Source organism: Pongo abelii, chromosome 16 (assembly GCF_028885655.2).
Source record: "Pongo abelii isolate AG06213 chromosome 16, NHGRI_mPonAbe1-v2.0_pri, whole genome shotgun sequence".
Taxonomy (NCBI): Eukaryota; Metazoa; Chordata; class Mammalia; order Primates; family Hominidae; genus Pongo; species Pongo abelii.
The window spans coordinates 93,083,350-93,101,888 of NC_072001.2; the positions used below are offsets into that span (position 1 = coordinate 93,083,350).

The window sequence follows — 18,539 nt, forward strand, 5'->3', positions numbered from 1 at the left end:
GGCCCAGGGCTCAGGGCTGGGGGGAGGGGTGAGGAGTGGCAGGTCCTGTCCCCGGGAGGCTGCAGTCACTGGGGGAGAGACAATGGGGCTCAGCATCTGCTCCTCCCTGGGAGAAGGGACCCTTCAGTGAAAAGCCAGGGAGAGCAGGGAAGTGTGGGAGGAATTGATGAGGAGAAGGGGTGGAGCCAAGGAGATGCAGCCGGGAGGAAGGAAGGGAAGGGAAGGAAGGGAAGAGGGAGGGGAGAGGATCCAGGCTTTCCTTCCTCCCGGTGACCTGGTCCTGAGCCGCAGCTTCCCCTGCATTGTTCCCTGCGTTTGCTCTCGGGGCCCACCGAGACCTCACGTTTCTCCTCCTGGCTGCAGCCCCAGTCCGAGGGCCCGGCATCCAGCAGGTGCTCAATACTTACTTGGGAAAATGAGAAATGTGACCAACTTTGCTCTGGGAACTTTCCCCCGTCTTCTCCCCACTCCTCCGGAGAACCCGAGGACAGAGCAGGTCTTGGGAGCACGCCCGGGCGCCCCATGAATAATTGACCTTTCCTGGCGGCACTGCCCGGCTCTGTCCGAGGGCTCCGGACCCGCCCTGCGTTGGAGTCGAGAAACGGCTCGGAGTGGCGGGTGTCCTGGAGGTTGGAGGCCTGCTGTCCGGCCTGCGCCGGAGCTGGAGCTGGAGGGCGGCGAGGCTGTGCCAAACCCCGCGGCGCCTCAGGGAGCCGAGAGGGACCTGACGGCCGCGCTGCCAGCGACCACGCCTCGGCGCCCCCCAGCAGTGCGCCCCGGGGCCAAGGACCAGGCCCTGGGCTCGGGGACCCCGCCAGCCCGCCGATCCCAGCAGCTGCCCTGAGCCCCTTCTCCACTCGGGCCCTGGCGCTCGGAGCCCGCGCCGCTCCCTCGAGTCAGGCCGTCCAGGGCTCTGCTAACAGCTGTTTAAAGGCTTTTGCTGTTCAGTGCTCTGCGGGGATGTTTGTTCCAAGCCCATCTGCCTACTTTAAAAATACATAAGTGAAGCACACACACCCAGCTTGCCACCTCTGGCTGGGGAGGGGGCGGGCTCGGCGGCCCTCGCTCGCACTTCGGAAGGAACCGGCACCCAGGAGCCGCACCCGTGCCCCCACACCCCCACCGGCTCTCCCCTCCAGAGGACGCCCCTGGCTTCCCTTGAGGGGGGCGGGGCGCAGGGCCCCCGGGCCCCCTTTGTACCGGACAGGGCCGGGCCCCCCATTTCCAAGCGATGTCTGCCTCTCCCCTCTCCCCCGCTTCAGTTAATCTTTGTTCCCCTTTTCTGCTGAGAGGAGAAAAAAAGAGAGAGAAAGAAAGAAAAGAAGGAAAAAAGGCGTGACTTGATTTTCAAACGAAACTCCCACAGCAAACAAAACCCTTTTAGAGAAATAAGAAAGGAGGAAGAAGGAAGAAAAGAGGGAAGAAAAAAACAGGAGAAAGAAAACCCTTCAGGCTTTCAATTCGAGTGGGAGAGTTGAACCGAAAGAAAGAGAAAGAAAGGAAGAAAAATCCTCTGCGGTAGAAAGAGAAAAGAAAACTTGGGCTGACAAGAGGGGGGTGTTGGGGGTGGAAGGAAGTGAGAAAACAAAAGAGAGATAAAAGGGCTGCTTTTCTGTCTCTCTCTTCCTCTGCGAGCTGGCTTAGGAGGAGCTGTTTTGCATCCCTTCACGTCAGCCCTGCCTCATTCCCTTCTTCCAGGGAGGGAGAGAGCGCGAGCGAGAGAGCGAGCGAGAGGAGGGGGGAGAGAGAGAGAGAAAGAGAGGAGCCGGAGGGAGGGCGGCAGGAGCAGGCGGCGGGCGCGCGTGGAGGCGGGCGGCGGGCGCACAGCAGCAGCCCGGGCGGTGGGCAGCCAGGAGCCCCCGGCCCGGCCCGGCCCGGCCCGCCGAGGGCCCCAGCGCAGGAGCCGCGCCCGGACCCAGGGTGAGTGTCCCGCGCGGCCCCCCGCCCCAGCCCCAGCCCCGCAGCCCCGCGCTGCCGGCCGGCGGGGGCGCGGGGGGCGCGGGGGTGGGTCGCTGCGGCCGCGGCCGACCCGCCCCCCGCCTCTCCCTGGGGACGGCCGCGCGCAGGCCCGCGCCGCGCTGCAAACATGTCGTCTTTTCCTTTCACTTCCACATTCCCTCATGCCGGAGAGCTGGAGGGAGAGAGGGAGAGCCGGGGAAAGAGGGAGAGATGGCGTCTGGGGGTGGGGGGGAGGGAGAGGAGGGGGAGGGGGAAGGGAGAGGGAGGGAGCGAGCGAAAGAGGGCGAGAGGGAGGAGAGCGCGCGAATGAGAGAGAGAGAGAGGCAAAAATGAAAGGAAAGCGTCGCGGCGGCGGCGGCGGCGGCGCGGGAGGCCCGGGAGGCGACGGTGCCGGAGGCTCTCGGGCCCGCACGTGGGTGTCCCGGTGCTGGGTGCGCTCCCCCCACACCCGGCCCGGGACTCAAAGTTTCACCCCCTCGCCGCCCCGCCCCTACGGCTGCCCACAAACTTTATTCTCGGAGCGGGTGGGGTTGCTGCGCGTCCCAGCCGGCCGGGGGTGGGGGAAAGCTGAGCGCGCCGCTGGCGGGGCTGGGGGCGTCCCTGAGGGCCACTGGCCGCCGCACGCTGGGCGCCGCGGGACCTCCGCCCGGACAGCGTCGGGGCGCCGCGGGCCGGGGACCCAGGACCGGCGCTCGCTGGCTGGGGCCGTGGGGGTGGGGGTGGGGGTGGCGGGCGGGGTCCCTACGGCCCGTCTTGAGCCTCCCGCGGCTCAGCCCCCCTTCCTCCTTGTCGCCCTCTCTCCGTCTTCTCGCGGTCATTTTCCTAATTGGATGGAGCTGTGGGGCGTGATCACCGGCGTCAGATCGGGGCCCTCAGGCTACCAGGTGGGCGCGCGGGCTCGGGGACCGACGGGGCAGCCCCAGCCTCCCCACCCTAGGCGCGCAGATCCCGCAGATCCGGCCCTTGGGCCACCGCCCCCTTCACCGCGGACTTGCTAACTAGTGCGTATCGGGTTTTTTTTTTCCAACTTGCCTTTTAAGATGACTTTTATGGGCGCTGCAACTGCTTCCCTCCAGTCTAAGCTGTAGTTTGGAAAGATTTAAGAGGCCAGGGAGGTGCTTGTGTGGATTTTAACCAACCTGAAAGGGTCATTCATGTATCTAGGCTTTGCGAGACGGTTAGGGCAAGGCGTAGCAGTATCCTGGGTGCCTTTTCTTTTTTCTTTTTTTTTTTCTTTTTTTTTTTTTGATATGGAGTCTTGCTTTGTCGCCCAGACTGGAGTGCAGTGGCGCGATCTCGGCTCACTGCAGCCTCCGCCTCCCGGGTTCAAGCGATTCTCCTGCCTCAGCCTCCCCAGTAGCTGGGACTACAGGCGCACGCACCACGCCCGTTTAATTTTTAATTATTTTTAGGAGAGACGGGGTTTCACCATATTGGCCAGGCTGGTCTCAAACTCCTGACCTCGTGATCCGCCCGCCCCGGCCTCCCTAAGTGCTGGGATCACAAGGACTCTTCGATGTACTCGTCCAGCCGGGTCTGAGAGAGGCCTGGCGGGCAATCCAGTAAGGGACCAACGTCATGGCCCACCCTGGAGCTGCAGGCCGAGTGCCCACCTGCAAAGGGCACCCTGAGCACCTTTCTTGCTGTGCAAAATGGAAACTCCCGGCCGGTATCGACCTGCAGGGTACATAACTAGTCCCTGTGGGCATCTGGGAAATTCACAAAACTCCCCCACAGGTGTGCGGAGAAGGACTTTGTGCTCTTGGGGGTCACTCAGCCAGCTTTGAAACTGCCCTCTCAGTCCTGCATTTGTACACGTGTAAGTAAAACCAGTCAAAGTTCATTTCTGCCAAGTAGAGGGCTGGGGGTCTGTGTCCCTATTGCATCTTCACCAGGGGGCCTAGAGAACCAATGGGGCCACGTGGGAAAAGGGAAGAAGAAAACCGTTCTTAACTCATTAGATAAGAGAGAATGTATTCCTAATGTGATCAAAGCCGATGGGGCGATCTGGTTTTGACTTCTGAAAACCTAGAGTGGCCATTCCTTTCTCATTTGTTTTAAAGAGAATGTTATTTTCTATACTTTCTCAGTGGTTTTATCAGCTGACCCTCAGGCCTGGGTAACTGTGCTGGGTACCTGCCAGTCTCGGAGCAGAACCTCTGATCGGTCATCTGTAGTTCCAGAGAGGTGTCCACCTGGTGCCCCAGTGACCTTCTGGAGCTGGCTTTCCTGCATGAGGGCCATGGGGATAGAGCTGCTTTCTTTTGGGTAGGGGGACTTGGATGTTTGGGTCACATTTTCTTTCTCCAGCCTGGCCTGGTTGCCTGTGTCTTGGTGGAGGGGGCTGCAGTGAGTTGAAGTGGGACCCAGGCTCACTTGCTTGTCTTCTCAGAGCTGATACCTGGGTGAGTCCTCAGCCCACGGTGTGTGGTCAGCGGGCCATTTTTTCAGGGCTTGGGTCATTTCCATTCCAACCAGGCATTTCCTACCAGGGAGACTTATTTTAGGCTCACTGTCTAGAGACAAGGAGACAGACAAGGTCTGGAATGGTTTTTGAGTTGGAGGAAGGGAGACTAATGGGACCACCAGAGATTTTGCACTTCTATTTTAGGTTTGCCTTGTGGCCCAGAGATATTTCTAGCAGAGTTGTGTTTGGAAAGAAGCACAACTTCTTTCTAGAAGGGAGTAAATAAATAAATAAAGGAGGAGTCCAGCGCATCTTGGAGAAGACAAGTGAAGTCAGCTCCCTGGCCCCACCAGTGCTGATGCTTGGCGCAGGCTCATCATCTGGCTTGCTGACCCCTCCCATACCCCTGTTCCTCAGGCCTAGCCAGGGCCTAGCCTAGGGCAGGACTCATTGTGTTGAAATAAGGAATCTGTGAATGTGCTGGGTCTGCTGTTAATGGTGGTTGCTCCGAGCCCTTTGACTTCAAAGCTGGACAAAGGCCTTAGAGATTGTCTGAAAGCAACTGAGGCAGGAAGAAAGCTCTGTACCCAGGATTACCCAGTAAGTGGCAGAGCCAGCACTCAAACCTGAGCTTTCAGAGCCTGTTCCCAGTGCCGTTTCTACAAGGCCACTATCTCTGCTGCTGCTGGGGATCCCGAATCAAGCTCACTTCAAAGAATGTAGCTATGAGAGCATGAAACCGTGGGCTCACGCTGCACACGAGATGGGTAAATGGAGCGCCTCATTTTCCAGATGTGTTACACAAACTATGCTGGAGGATGTGACTGGCCAGTGAGACAACTAGGGGGAACTGGGTGATTCAGGCTGTTTCAACATTGACTTCTTCAAAGTCCAACAATCAGAGAAGCAGTTTAGTCATCGGGATTTTCTCACATCACACCATTTTTTGATCTGGAATGCTTTCTTCGTACTTTGACTTGCATGTGATTTATTTAGGATTGGTCAGGAGAGAAGAAAAGGAATGTAAGGACCCAAGACCTGAACTGATCTCCATCTGTGGGTTAAATGTACTAGAACGTTTGTGAGGGTAGACGTCTTTGCTTTGTTCGTTGCGGAGCCCCTGTGCCTAGAATAGGGTCTGATCTATAGTGGGCCCTCAGTAGATACTTGCTGAATGAATGTACTGGACATTAGGGAAAGGATTTGCCTCCCAGAAGGAACCCATGAATGACACAGGCAGGGACAGGGAGATGATTGATGGGAGCTGCAGAGTTGTGCTTTGAGTCATTGCTTCAAAAAAGCTCCAGACAGGTGAGGCAGGAGGGGGCTGGGAAGAGAGGATCCTGAATGGGGTGGAGCCCCTGGGTGGAGACTTGTGCAAAACAATAGGTTTTTTTAGACTTTTTTTTTTTTTCTTTTTTTGAGATGGAGTCTTGCTCTTTCACCAGGCTGGAGTGCAGTGGCGCGATCTCAGCTCACTGCAACCTTCGCCTCCTGGCTTCAAGTGATTCTCCTGCCTCAGCCTCCTGAGTAGCTGGGACTACAGGCGTGCGCCACTACACCCAGCCTAATTTTTATATTTTTAGTAGAGACGGGGTTTCACCGGGTTGGCCAGGATGGTCTCGATCTCTTGACCTCATGATCCGCCCGCCTCGGCCTCCCAAAGTGCTGGGATTACAGGTGTGAGCCACTGCACCCGGACTAAAACAATAGGTTTTTAATTGGACTCAGGATATAGGGAGAATAATAATAATGTGTCTTAGGCCAGAATTATGCTACGTGCTTTGTGTATTTGTCTCTCTTAGTCCTTGCAGGTGCTGGCTCTTGCATTCTTATCCTCATTTGGCAGAGGAGTTAAATAACTTGTGCAAGGGCACAGAGCTGGTATCTAAACCCAGGCTGTCTAACTTCAAACTTTGCCTCCCAGGAACGATGATGTGGTCATATATCTCTGCCCATGCCAAAGAGTTGGGCGTTCAGCACTTTGGGGTTCCTTGGAAGGACAGCAGCAGAAAAACTAAAGAAGAAATTGTGGGTCTGCAGCAGAGGGAGGCTGGTCAGGGAATGTGCCTGAAGAGGGTTCACCCAGTGAGGCCTATAAGGGAATGCTTATTTTAGGGGCCTAACTGTTCCTCAAGCAGAGTGGCTATTGTGAGGTCAGGGCTGTTTTGCACTTGATAAAGATGTAGGAGATCTTTTTATGGGCAAAGATTGCTTTTCAGCTTAAAGTTTAGTTGGCATATATTTGAAACTAGTGGGAATTTTAAAGCTAAGAAATGTCCTTGTTGGCCTTGATACCACCAGAGGCTGTTTCCCACATGAGTAAACATTACCTGCCTGCTCCAGGATGCTGGCCCAGCCTGTTCCAGACCACAGCAGCTCCTCGTTCATTGGCAGTCTGTGATGTGCTAGACACTGTGCAGGTCCCGTCCTCGTGAAGCTTGCAGTCTCCCTGGGAGGCAGGCATTAAACTAATAATTACACAAATACTCTTTAATTACAGTTGTTATAAATGCTTCAAAGGAAAAAGTACAGAGGCATAGAAGCCAGTAATCATGGAGAGGGGGAGGGGAGGCTTTCCTGAAAAAAGGACATTTAAATAGCCACCTGCAGTGTGGATGAAGAGACTTTAACCAGGGTGGTACAGTTCATTAACCTTGATGTGAACCTTGCGACTCCATATGTGGTCCATGGACCAGCATCAGCGTTACCTGGTAGTGAGTTAGAGATGCAGAGCCCTGGGCTCCTCAGCAAACCTACTGGATCTGCATTTTAATTCACATGCATGGTAATGTCTGTAAAGCACTGATGGACTCAAAAGTACTGAAATGAGAGGTTCTCAGCTTTGCTGGTAGCTCATTGGGTGACGCTGGGAAAGTCACCCGGGGTGACTTCTCTGATCTTTGGCTTTTTCCAGTTTGTGCTGTCTCCCCGCTTGTTGAGGGTGACCCACCCCTGTGTTGCTGTTGATGGAGACCCTGCAGACACTAGTCCATGCTCTGGTCTGACTTCCGTAAGCACTGAAGATGGGCTGAGCCATCAGAGTTTTTGATAAGGATCAGCATAATTCCCTAAAAGCGTGTGGAGCTGCACACAGAGATTGTCTTAAGGTGACCCTGGGAGGATTTGGCCTGAAGCAAGAGAAAAACTGGCAAGGGTCAAAAGGGCTTTGGGGAAGAAAGGTGTAATGTTTCTGCCAAAAGCGGAACCTAAAACGGGGAGAGAGAGGCACCTGCTCAGTAGTTCCATGCATGGGAACATAATACTTTTAAGAATTGCCTCAGAGTTTTATCCCTGAGACCTTCACATCACTATAGAGAATACCAGACGGTTGAAATCGGGGGTCCTGGACTCTAGTAGTGTGTGGGTGGGCTTCGAGGGTCGGGGTACTTGAAACTGTGCAGAAGGTTACATGTGTGCACTTTTCTGGGAAGAGGACCCATAGCTTTCACTGGCCTCAAGGGAGATTGCGGCTCTAAGAATTTATCAAATGCCTTACTGGACTAACCTCACCCAACTCTCTTGTTACACAGCACATACAATATGCCAGGCATAGTTGTAAGCACTTTATACATACTGTTAGCTCATTTAGGTTGAGTACCTTTCTGGAGGTCACAGATCTAGTAAGCCTCAGAGCCAGGATTAGAACCCAGGCACTGGGGTCCCAGAGTCGCTGGTTGCAAAGCCTACCCTAGTAACAGGGCAAGCAGGACTAGGGACGAGCTCTTTTTGGTAGCACAGATGAAGAGGCTTACCCCCACCCCCACTTTATAAGTAAACATCTCCCCAGTTGTTCATGTAAAACATAGAAAGGATTTTCCCAAGGAAGCACCTTGTGAATAGCTCCAGGTTGCCAGGCTAGCCCGTGAAAGCCTGTATCACTATTGGGCCTAACTCATGCTTATTTGCAAAGAAAATAATTAGAAAACAAAACTGCTGCCACACCAAAGGCTAAATTAAAAATTCTAGAATTGGAAAGAAGACACTTGAAGAATTGCACCCTTAAATCAGGGAGGTAAGGTGGCAACAGGAAATTGGGGTAGATTCTGAAAGGGAGGGATTAAAGGATGTTACAGCCAAAGCACAGCCAAATATATGTTGAATCAGCAGCTTCAAAAGGTAAAACAACTGTTTTTTATTACCTACTAATTAATGTGTATAGCTCACAGACCTGACCCTTCCCCCATCCCTAGTGCCTACCCCAAGTACAGAGGCCTTTTGTCTTTTCTCTCATTCATTTTGTGTTATTTGAATTTTTATCCAGTATGTATTATCTTTATTTTATATATATATATATATATATATGAAGTAAAAGAACTATTAGAAGTGGGTTGGAGGCCGGGCACAGTGGCTCATGCCTGTAATCACAGGACTTTGGGAGGCCCAGGCAGGAGGATCGCTTGAGCCCAGGAGTTTGAGAACAGCCTGGGCAACATAGTGAGACCAAGTTTTGTAAATCAGTCAGTGGCATGTGTAGCTGTAGTCCCAGCTACTTAAGAGACTGAGGTGGGAGGATCACTTGAGCCTAGGAGGTTGAGGCTGCAGTGAGCTGTGATGGCGTCAGTGTACTCCAGCCTGAAAACCCTGTCTCAAAAAAAAAAGAAAAGAAGTGGGTTGGTCTCTTTCGCAATCACCATTGTAAAGGATTTTCTGATATTAAATACATATGCTCTATTGTGTGTTTATTTCTGGGAGAACTAAGAAATCTGTTGGAAATGTGAGGATTTTTAGTGTAGTCGGAAGCTGAGAATAAGTGATCATATTGTGACCCAACTATTTTCCTTTTCTTCTTTCCCTGCCCCCAGCATGTTATGTATATGGAATTGAAATGAAGTTAGAATGGTCACTACAGAAAGCAGGAATGTCCGCCCTCCGCATTTAAATGGGAAACTATAACTTTTGTGATAACTCTTGGTTATGTGTGGTTTTGTCTTCTGGATGGTTCCTGAAATGCCATCCTGGACCCCATCCCATTCTCAGTGGGACAGCAAGGATATGGGCTTCCAGACTGGGAAGGCTGTCCTGCACGTGTTTGGTAAAAGACAATGGCTAAACTTGGGGCACATCAGAATGTCCTCACAAGGACCAAGTCCAAGCTGGCCCCTTGAGAAGCATCAGGTACCCTTTGGAAGCTGGTAGTGCTGGTCAGTTTAATCTCACTCTGTGATGTCTGATACTCGGGCCCTGGGCTCACAAGCCATCACTTCCCATCATGGCTGCATTCTCTAGCTGCAAATCACAAGACCGTTTGTAGACTTGCCATTACCCAGAAGCAGGTCATCTCTGAAACTCAGAACTCTGCCTGTCCTCCCACTACACAGCACTCCTTGAAGCAGCCCTGCCCACCCCTTCCCCAACCTGGGAAATCTGTGCCCACTTCCCTGGTCCATTCCCCATGTGCCCACCATCAGCCCCACTGCTTGTTCCTCTGTGTCCTGCCCTGGCTTCCTCCCTAGGTCTGGGCACCCCACATCTTCCTGTGCCTTAATTCTCTACAGCTAAAGTCACACCTCTCTCTCCCTCCCCAACCCCAACCTGTGTCACTTCTCTTTACCCTAGGATTTCACAAAGAAGAGTCCACTCTGTCCTGACTTCCTCTCTCCCCCTCTTCTCCTTGCCAGCTCAACAACAGTGGAGCGTTTCACCCCAGCCCACTCTCACTCCAGCTGGCTCTCCTAGAGGTCCCTGGCCACCTACTCATGCCCAGTGGCCCATCTTATGTGACTTCCTCTTACCTGACTTCTCCATAGCAGTTATTGTCATGAATAGTCTCCTCCACCTTGGGTCTGGCTTATCACTCTGGGTCCTTTCGCTACCTCTCTCATCTGTTTTTTTGTACCATTCTTTCCTCTTGCTATGCCTTGGTGCCTTGGCCACAGTTCATTGCTACTTGCTTACCTACCATGGCTGTGGTTTCAGCCTGTATAGGACTCTTGGCCTATGATCCCTGTCCTCATGTCTCCTGTAGACAGCCTGGGGCTGGATTTCCTTTTGTTTTTAATCTAGTCTGATATCTCTGCTCTTTAACCAGAGAGTTCAAGCCATTTGCATTTGTTATGGTTTTGGAAATAGATGGATTTCTTTTTTTTGAGACAGGGTCTCACTCTGTCACCCAGGCTGGAGTGCAGTGGCGGATCTCAGCTCACTGCAACCTCTGCCTCCTAGGCTCAAGTGATCCTCCCACCTCAGCCTCCCAAGTAGCTGGGACCACAGGCATGCACCACCACAGCTGGCTAATTTTTATTTTTTTTATTTTTTGTAGAGATGGGGTTTTTCCATGTTGCCTAGGCTGGTCTTGAACCCTGAGCTCAGGCTATCCACCTGCCTCGGCCTCCCAAAGTGCTGGGATTACAGTGTGAGCCACCGCACCTGGCCAAAACAGGACACAGATTTCTTTCTACCATCGTATTTGGTGTTTTCTAGGTGTTCTTTTTCTGATTCTTCTGTTCATTCTTTTGAATTGATTGAAAGATTTTTTTCTTTCCTTCAGTCCGTTTTTTCTCTCCTTCAGTCCGTTTTTTCTCTACTGCTTTGAAACTCATATACTCTTTAAAATTTTTTTTATTTTTAGAGAAAGGATCTTGCTCTGTCACCCAGGTGGGAGTGTAGTGGCAGGATCATAGCTTACTGTAACCTTGATTTACTGGGCTCAAGTAATTCTCTTTCCTCAGCCTCCTGAGTAGTTGGTCTTGAATTTGAACTTCTGTTTTTTATTGTTGTTGTTGTTGTTTTTTTTTTGAGACGGAGTCTCACTCTGTTGCCCAGGCTGGAGTGCAATGGTGCAATCTCGACTCACTGCAACCTCTGCCTCCCGGGTTCAAGTGATTCTCCTGCCTCGGCCTCCCAAATAGCTGGGATTACAGGCATGTGCCACCATGCCTGGCTAATCTTTGTATTTTAGTAGAGACAGGGTTTCACCATGTTGCCCAGGCTGGTCTTGAACTCCTGACCTCACATGATCCACCCGCCTCGGCCTCCCAAAGTGCTGGTATTACAGGCATGAGCCACTGTGCCCAGCCTAGCCTCCTGAGTAGTTGGGACTACAGGCACGGAACCACCACTCCTGGCTGGTTTTATTTTTTAGAGGCAGGTTCTGTTTATGTTGCCCAGGCTGGTCTCAAACTCCTGGCCTCAAGCCCTGCTCCTGCCACGGCCTCCCAGAGTGTTGGGATTACAGGTGTGAGCCACCATGCCCGGCCTGAAACGCAGACTGTGTAATGTTCAGTTGGTGTCTATATTTTTTTCAAACAATGTAAAGACCTTAGAATGCTTTATATAAAGTCACCACTGTCCCTCCCCACATTCCATTGTCATACAATGGTTTATGTTTCTGTCTTTAATCCCACAAATTGGACTCTAATTTTAATGTTATATACATTTAATCTTTTGTTTTTATTTTCCACATATTTACCTTTTACTCACATTTTCCCTTTCATCTCAGGTCTTCTTTCTGGGATCAGAACATCATGTGGCAAAGGTCTTTTAGTCATAAGCTTTCAGTGTCCGTTTGGCTGAAATCTTATTTCATCCTTATTCTTTTTTTTTCTTCATCTTTTTTTTAGCCTAGAATATGTATAATAATGGCTTCATCCTTACTCTTAAAAGATAGTTTTGCTGGGTATAAAACATTAGCCTGACCATTATTTTCTCAGTATTTACAGGCATCATTCCACTGTCTTCAGGCTTTCATTGTTGATGTTAAGAAGCTGGGGGCTGGGCGTGGTGGCTCATGCCTGTAACCCCAGCACTTTGGGAGGCCGAGGCAGGTGGATCATGAGGTCAAGAGATTGCAACCATCCTGGCCAACATGGTGAAACCCTGTTTCTACTAAAAATACAAAAATGAGCTGAGTGTGGTGGCGTGTGCCTGTAGTCCCAGCTACTCAGGAGGCTGAGGCAGGAGAATCGCTTGAACCCGGGAGGTGGAGGTTGCAGTGAGCCGAGATGGTGCTACTGCATTCCAGCCTGGCAACAGAGGGAGACTCCGTCTCAAAAAAAAAGAAAAAAAGAAAAAAGTTGGTAGCCCAAGTATTGTTCCCTTAGGTAAATTCTTCTCTGTGGGTGTTTTGTGTGTGCATTTTTTTTTTTCTTTTTTTTGTAGTCTTGCTCTGTCTCCCAGGCTGGAGTGCAGTGGCACAATCTCGGCTCACTGCAAGCTCTGCCCCCCGGGTTCATGCCATTCCCCTGGACTACAGGCACCCGCCACCACACCCAGCTGATTTTTTGTATTTTTAGTAGAGACGGGGTTTCACTGTGTTAGCCAGGATAGTCTCGATCCCCCGACCTCGTGATCCACCTGCCTCGGCCTCCCAAAGTGCTGGGATTACAGGCATGAGCCTCCATGCCTGGCCAACTTTTTCATTTTTAATCTTTTTTTATTCCGGGTGTTTTCAGGGTAATTTTTTTTCCATGAACAGAGCAATGAAGGGGTAATTTCTTGTTTTCTAGTTCACTAATTCTCTCTTTAGTTGTCTTTAATCCCTGTTTAGCCCTTCACTGAGGTATTTTTAATATCAATATTAGCTCGTAGATTTAATATACCTAATGTGTTTTACTCCATTGCAGTTGTTATTTTTGATGCTCATCCACTGAGCTTGTAATTTGAATGATTATTTTTTTTATTTCTGGGTTTCTATTTTATTATTTTTCAAATGTGCTCGGTCTTTTAAAAAACAATCTCTTACTCCTTGTGTTTTTTAATTCCTCACTTTATTTCTTTAATAATATTAAACACGTTTATTTTGTATTCTGTATCCAATAAATCTAGTATCTAAGGTATTTGCAATTATAGTTGTATTGTTTGATGCTTCTGCTCACTTCCACTCGTGAGGGCGTGTTCCTTAGGTGTTCCGTGATTTTTGCTTTTTGTTTGTTTATTTATTTATTTATTCATTTGAGATGGAGTTTCATTCTTGTTGCCCAGGCTGGAGTGCAGTGGCACAATCTCGGCTCACTGCAACCTCCGCCTCCCGGGTTCAAGTGATTCTCCTGACTCAGCCTCCCGAGGAGCTGGGATTACAGATGTCCACCACCGTGCCTGGCTAAGTTTTGTATTTGTAGTAGAGATGGGGTTTCACCATGTTGGCCAGGCTGGTCTCGGACTTCTGACCTCAAGTGATCTGCCCGCCTTGGCCTCCAGAAGTGCTTGTATTACAGGTGTGACTGCTGTGCCTGGCCAGGTGTTGTGTAATTTTTTTATTGCAAGCTTATGTTTATTAGGATTCTATCTGTGAGAATTCTTTGAGGTATAGGATGAGAGTACCTTCTTTCAGGGAGGATGTGTGTTTCCTTCTGCTAGGTACCTGAAGGACCTACAGATGGATTCATTTCTCTATAATTCTTAGCTTGCAGTTTTGACAACCAGAACCTAAACCCACATAAGAGCCTGCCAATGACCACAGATTCTCAGAGGAACCTTTTTTTTTAAAACTCCACCCACAGCTAACACTAAGATTACTTCCTTCCTGAATATATATCACCAGACACTCTCTTTTGTCCCATTGTCGCTTTATTGCCAAATGCCTTCTCTCAATTTTTGGTCAAAGTCCTAATCATTTCAGGCCCAATTTAAAACTCGGTATCTCCTGAGCCTTCCCCACACCATATGTTGCAAAATTATCTGGTCTTTCCACATTCACAGGCCACTGTTGCATTACCTATTAGTCTGAGTATACGCGTTCGGACCCCACACTGGATTCTGAGCTTTTTGAAAGCACAGAGCTGTATCATTTATTTCTGGAGCCCCAGTCCCTGGCTCACTGTTACACAGAATAGTTGTTTCATAGATATTTATTGATCAAATAGAATTTATGGCAAAACCAATACTTCTCTTCTTTTTAAATAGTAACAGAAAAAAAAATCACAAGCCCAAGCACCCCCTGGTCTTGGACAAAGCCAATTTACCTCTTTGGATCTCAGTATCCTTAGCTGTAAAATGAAAGGATGCTCTGAGGTCTCTACTTGTTCTAAGACACTGAGATCCAATGCAGCTGTGTGGCTGTCAGTCACAATACCATGGATCAACTCTTGACTCACAAATTGAATGAAGGGATGGGAGGGCTGTGGTGAGAAAGAGTGTAAGAATTCTGAGGTAACTGGGCATGAGTTGGAAGAGAGGAAGGAGAAGGGACTTCAAGATAGGTTAATATAAAATAAAGATGGCAGAACCAGGCATGATGGTGTGTCCCTATAATCCCAGCTACGCTGGAGGCTGAGATGGGAGGATCAGTTGTACCCGGGAGTTTGAATCCAGGCTGGGAAACATAGTGAGACCCTATCTCTTAAAAAAAAAAAAAAAAAAAGATGGCATTTAAAAAATTATGACCTGGTTTAACTAGATGGCCATCTAAAAAATGAACACATTAAAACAAAATAAATTTCAGTTGGGTTAAAGATGGTAAATATTTTAAAAAATGAACTTGGAGGAAGTACTTTCTAAGAATGACTTGAAACCCAGAAGTCATAAGAGAAAAAATTAATATATTTGACCCTATGCAAGTAAAAAATTTCTTTGTGGCAGAATCCATCATAAAATCAAAGGAGTCTCCCAGTTCTCAAAATTGGGAAAGCATTTTTGCAACACATATCATGGAGCTCATTTCCTTAATATCTAAAGAGTTCCTACAAATCATTAAGAAAAAGACCATCAACCGAATTTTTTTTTTTTTTTTTGAGATGGAGTTTTGCTCTTGTTGCCCAGGCTGAGGTACAATGGCGCGATCTTGCCTCACCGCAGCCTCTGTCTCCCAGGTTCAGGCGATTCTCCTGAGTAGCTGGAATTACAGGCATGCGCCACTACCCCAGCTAATTTTGTATTTTTAGTAGAGATGGGGTTTCTCCATGTTGGTCAAGCTGGTCTTGAACTCTCGACCTCAGGTGATCCACCTGCCTCAGCCTCCCAAAGTGCTGGGATTACAGGCGTGAGCCACCGCGCCCGGTCCATCCACCAAATTTTTAAAGCAGGCTAAAAACACGGACAGTTCACAGAAAAGGTTCTGAACCATCTGAGAATGTGAGAGCCCACTAGCAATGAGAGAAACACAAGTTTTCTGTGGAGATGTGATGGTGGGGAACAGATGCTCTCATAGTTGTTGATAGAAGTGTAAATCAGTGCAACTTTTATGGAGGAAATTCTGGGAATATTTATTAAAATTAAAAGTGCACGAGCAATTCCACTTTTGGAAATTTCTCTTAACAGATAAATTGTACACGTGTGAAATGATGCATTTTTCAAGATAGTTAATTGCATCATTGCTTGTAAAAGGAAAAGAGAAAGGGAACAGCCAGAATGTCCGTCACTAGAGAACTGGTAAATAAATTATCCTGCCACCATACAATGCAATTCTTTTTTTGTTTTTTTTGAGACGGGGTCTTGCTCTTGTCATCCAGGCTGGAGTACAGTGGCACAGTCACAGCCCACTGCAGCCTCGACCTCCCAGGCTTAAGCGATCCTCCCACCTCAGCTTCCCAGGTAGCTGGGAACACAGGCGCATGCCCGTAAATACTGAGAAAACCCACCCAGCTAATTTTTAAATTTTTTGTAGAGACAAGGTCTCACTATATTGCCCAGGCTGGTCTCGAACTCCTGGACTCAAGCAATCCTCCCGCTTCAGCCTCTGAAAGTGTTGGGATTACAGGTGTGAGTCACCACGCCCAATGCCATAGGATGCAATTCTGTGCAGTTGTAATAAAGAATGGACACGCCCTAGGTACCAATGTACACTATGTACCAACTAAGACATTTTAAGTGAGAAAGAGAGGGATAGAATGCCTGCTTATGCAGTAGCTCTGCAAGGATATCTAGGAGGCTGGTAACAGTGGTTTCCCACAGTCAGGGCAGACTTTTCATGGTGTATCTTTTTCTGTATTTTGAATCTTGTACCTTGTGCACATACTACCTAATAATTTTTTTAAAGAAGGAAAAAGGATGGGTAGAAAGAAAGGAGGGTAGGCGGAGGTGGGGAAGAAGGCTTTCACCTTTGCCCTGCATTTTCACATAGATGATTTCAGTTAATACTCTCCAGAAGCTGGTGCAAGGTTATCATTTTTAGACCAAGAAACTGAAGCTCAGAAGTCTGAAATGACTTGCCCAAGTTCATGGAGAGAATTAGCCTTGGAACCTGGCATTGAATTCAGTCCTGACTCCGAGCCATTGGGCTCATCTCTGTCAGTTTTCTTTTCTTGCTCTCTTATATTTATTTTATTTTTTTGAGACAGAGTCTCACTCTGTCACCCACGCTAGAATGCAGTGGTACAATCATAGCTCACTGCAGCCTCAAACTCCTGGGCTCAAGTGATCCTCCTGCCTCGGCCTCCCAAGTAGCTGGGACTTGGCATGTACCATCATACCTGGCTCATTTTTAAATTTTTTGTAGAGGTGGGGTCTGTGCTGGTCTCAAACTAATGGCCTCAGTGATTCTTCCACCTTGGCTTCCCAACGTGCTGGGATTACAGGCGTGAGCCACTGTGCCTGGCCTCTTGTTTTTTTTGACCAACATTTCATTGGTCAAGGACAAATGGCCGTACACCATAGCCTAGACCCATCTCTGCAAAGGGAGTGACTGTAAAGAAACTTCCACTCCTGTCTCTGCAGCTGGCTTTTGCCTACGGGGCAAAAGCTCAGGCAGTAGGTGGTGAAGGCAAGCCCAGAGCCCAGCCAGCCACATCAGACACTTCGAGGAGGATTACGGATTGGCTCTGCAGTCCTGCCTTTGAAGTTCCCAGCTTTTATCAGAATGTCTGAACCTTAGCGTTATTTCAAGGGAGCTTTTCTTTCTGTATGTAAACTGGCCTCAGGTAGGTGCCAGCTGCTGCCAGGTGCCGAGGGAGCATTTCCTGGCCCCCTAAGCTGGTGCGTTCACTTTGTTTTATGGCAGGGAACTTTTTAGGGGTAAAGGCACTTGGTACTTGGAAGATTCTGGGAGAATAACTTTTTAAATATATTTTTTCTATTCAGAAGTGCCATTGGATGGCATCTCTTTCATTAAAGGGAGGGAGAGGTGCATTTTTATTATTTGTTTCCCAGAACTACCTGTGCTGTTTTTCAAAGTAGGGTATTGACTGCTTCCTCCTTGCTGATGAGAAATGCTGTATGGAGAACAAAGCTGAAAGTGTTCGCCATATATAATACGAGGCTGTAATTTACAGCCTATAGCTTCACCAGGGGAAGAATTTGATGTCTTTAAGAGATACAAAATCATCCAGCTCCAGCTGTCCTTGTGTGTGGTGACATATTTATTTTCTAACTTGGAGTCATCATTCTTTAAGAAAGAGGCAGGGTCCTTTTGTGTTGAGGAGTGCTCTCGGGGGTAGGAAGTTTTCGGGATCTGTGGACCTGAGCGGGCATGTCCAACATCCTGTCACTATACTGCTTGCCATCTTACAAGGGATGCATCCTAATGACCCACCCTGTCCACTTTTGTTTGGTTACTTGGTAGGAGTGTCTTGAACAGCATGGTGCTGTTCCTGTGTAAAGTTTATACTCATCAGTGCCCAGTTGTTTGCAGAATTCGAGAATGGATGGGAAGCACCCAGGAAACGGTTCCCAAATGGACGCATTTTGATATTTGAAATAGACTTTAAAGCTTTTGGCTTTTGATCATAAAGGGACGGGCAACATTGAGACACCTCCCCACTGCTCCTCAGGTTTTCCTGGTGCTTGAATAATTAAGGCCATGCCCTATGGAATCTCCTTCCTTGGGCTCCAGGGCATCTCTCTTAGCAAAGGCTAGCTTCTCACTCACAGTGTGCTGTGAGTGCTCTGGACATCCTACCCAGCATTCTGCTCCATCATCTTCTTGTGTTCTGTCTCCCCCTCCAGAAAAATTTCTGTGTAACATCAGCTGTGTTCTTTTGCTTCAATTACAGAGCTTGTTAGAATTTCTCTTCCAAATCCCTGTTTTGGGACTTTTCTTTTCTTTTCTTTTTTATGAAATGGAGTCTTGCTCTGTTACCCAGACTGGAGGATAGTGGCGTGATCTTGACTCACTGCAACCTCCGCCTCCCAGGTTCAAGCGGTTCGCCTGCCTCAGCCTCCCGAATAGCTGGGATCACAGGCGTGTGCCACCACAGCCAGCTACTTTTTGTATTTTTAGTAGAGCCGGGGTTTCACCATGTTGGCAGGCTGGTCTTGAACTCCTGACTTCAGGTGATCCGCCCACCGTGGCCTCCCAAAG

General features: G+C 49.1%; 1 protein-coding gene across 5 annotated transcripts in view; it reads left to right on the forward strand.

Moving 5' to 3' along the window:
* The first annotated feature begins 219 nt into the window (after positions 1-219).
* Positions 220-18,539, forward strand: part of ZNF710 (zinc finger protein 710) — an 82,195-nt gene continuing 63,875 nt past the window's right edge. For 2 of the 5 annotated variants that reach the window (XM_054531867.1, XM_054531865.1), the window contains exons 1-2: positions 2,690-2,960; positions 3,697-3,778. The gene's annotated coding sequence lies outside the window, so the exon portion shown is untranslated. Of the gene's footprint in view, positions 1,921-2,689; positions 2,961-3,696; positions 3,779-18,539 lie in introns of those variants that run through there. The other 3 variants (XM_024232928.3, XM_054531866.1, XM_054531868.1) reach the window with 3 other exon arrangements.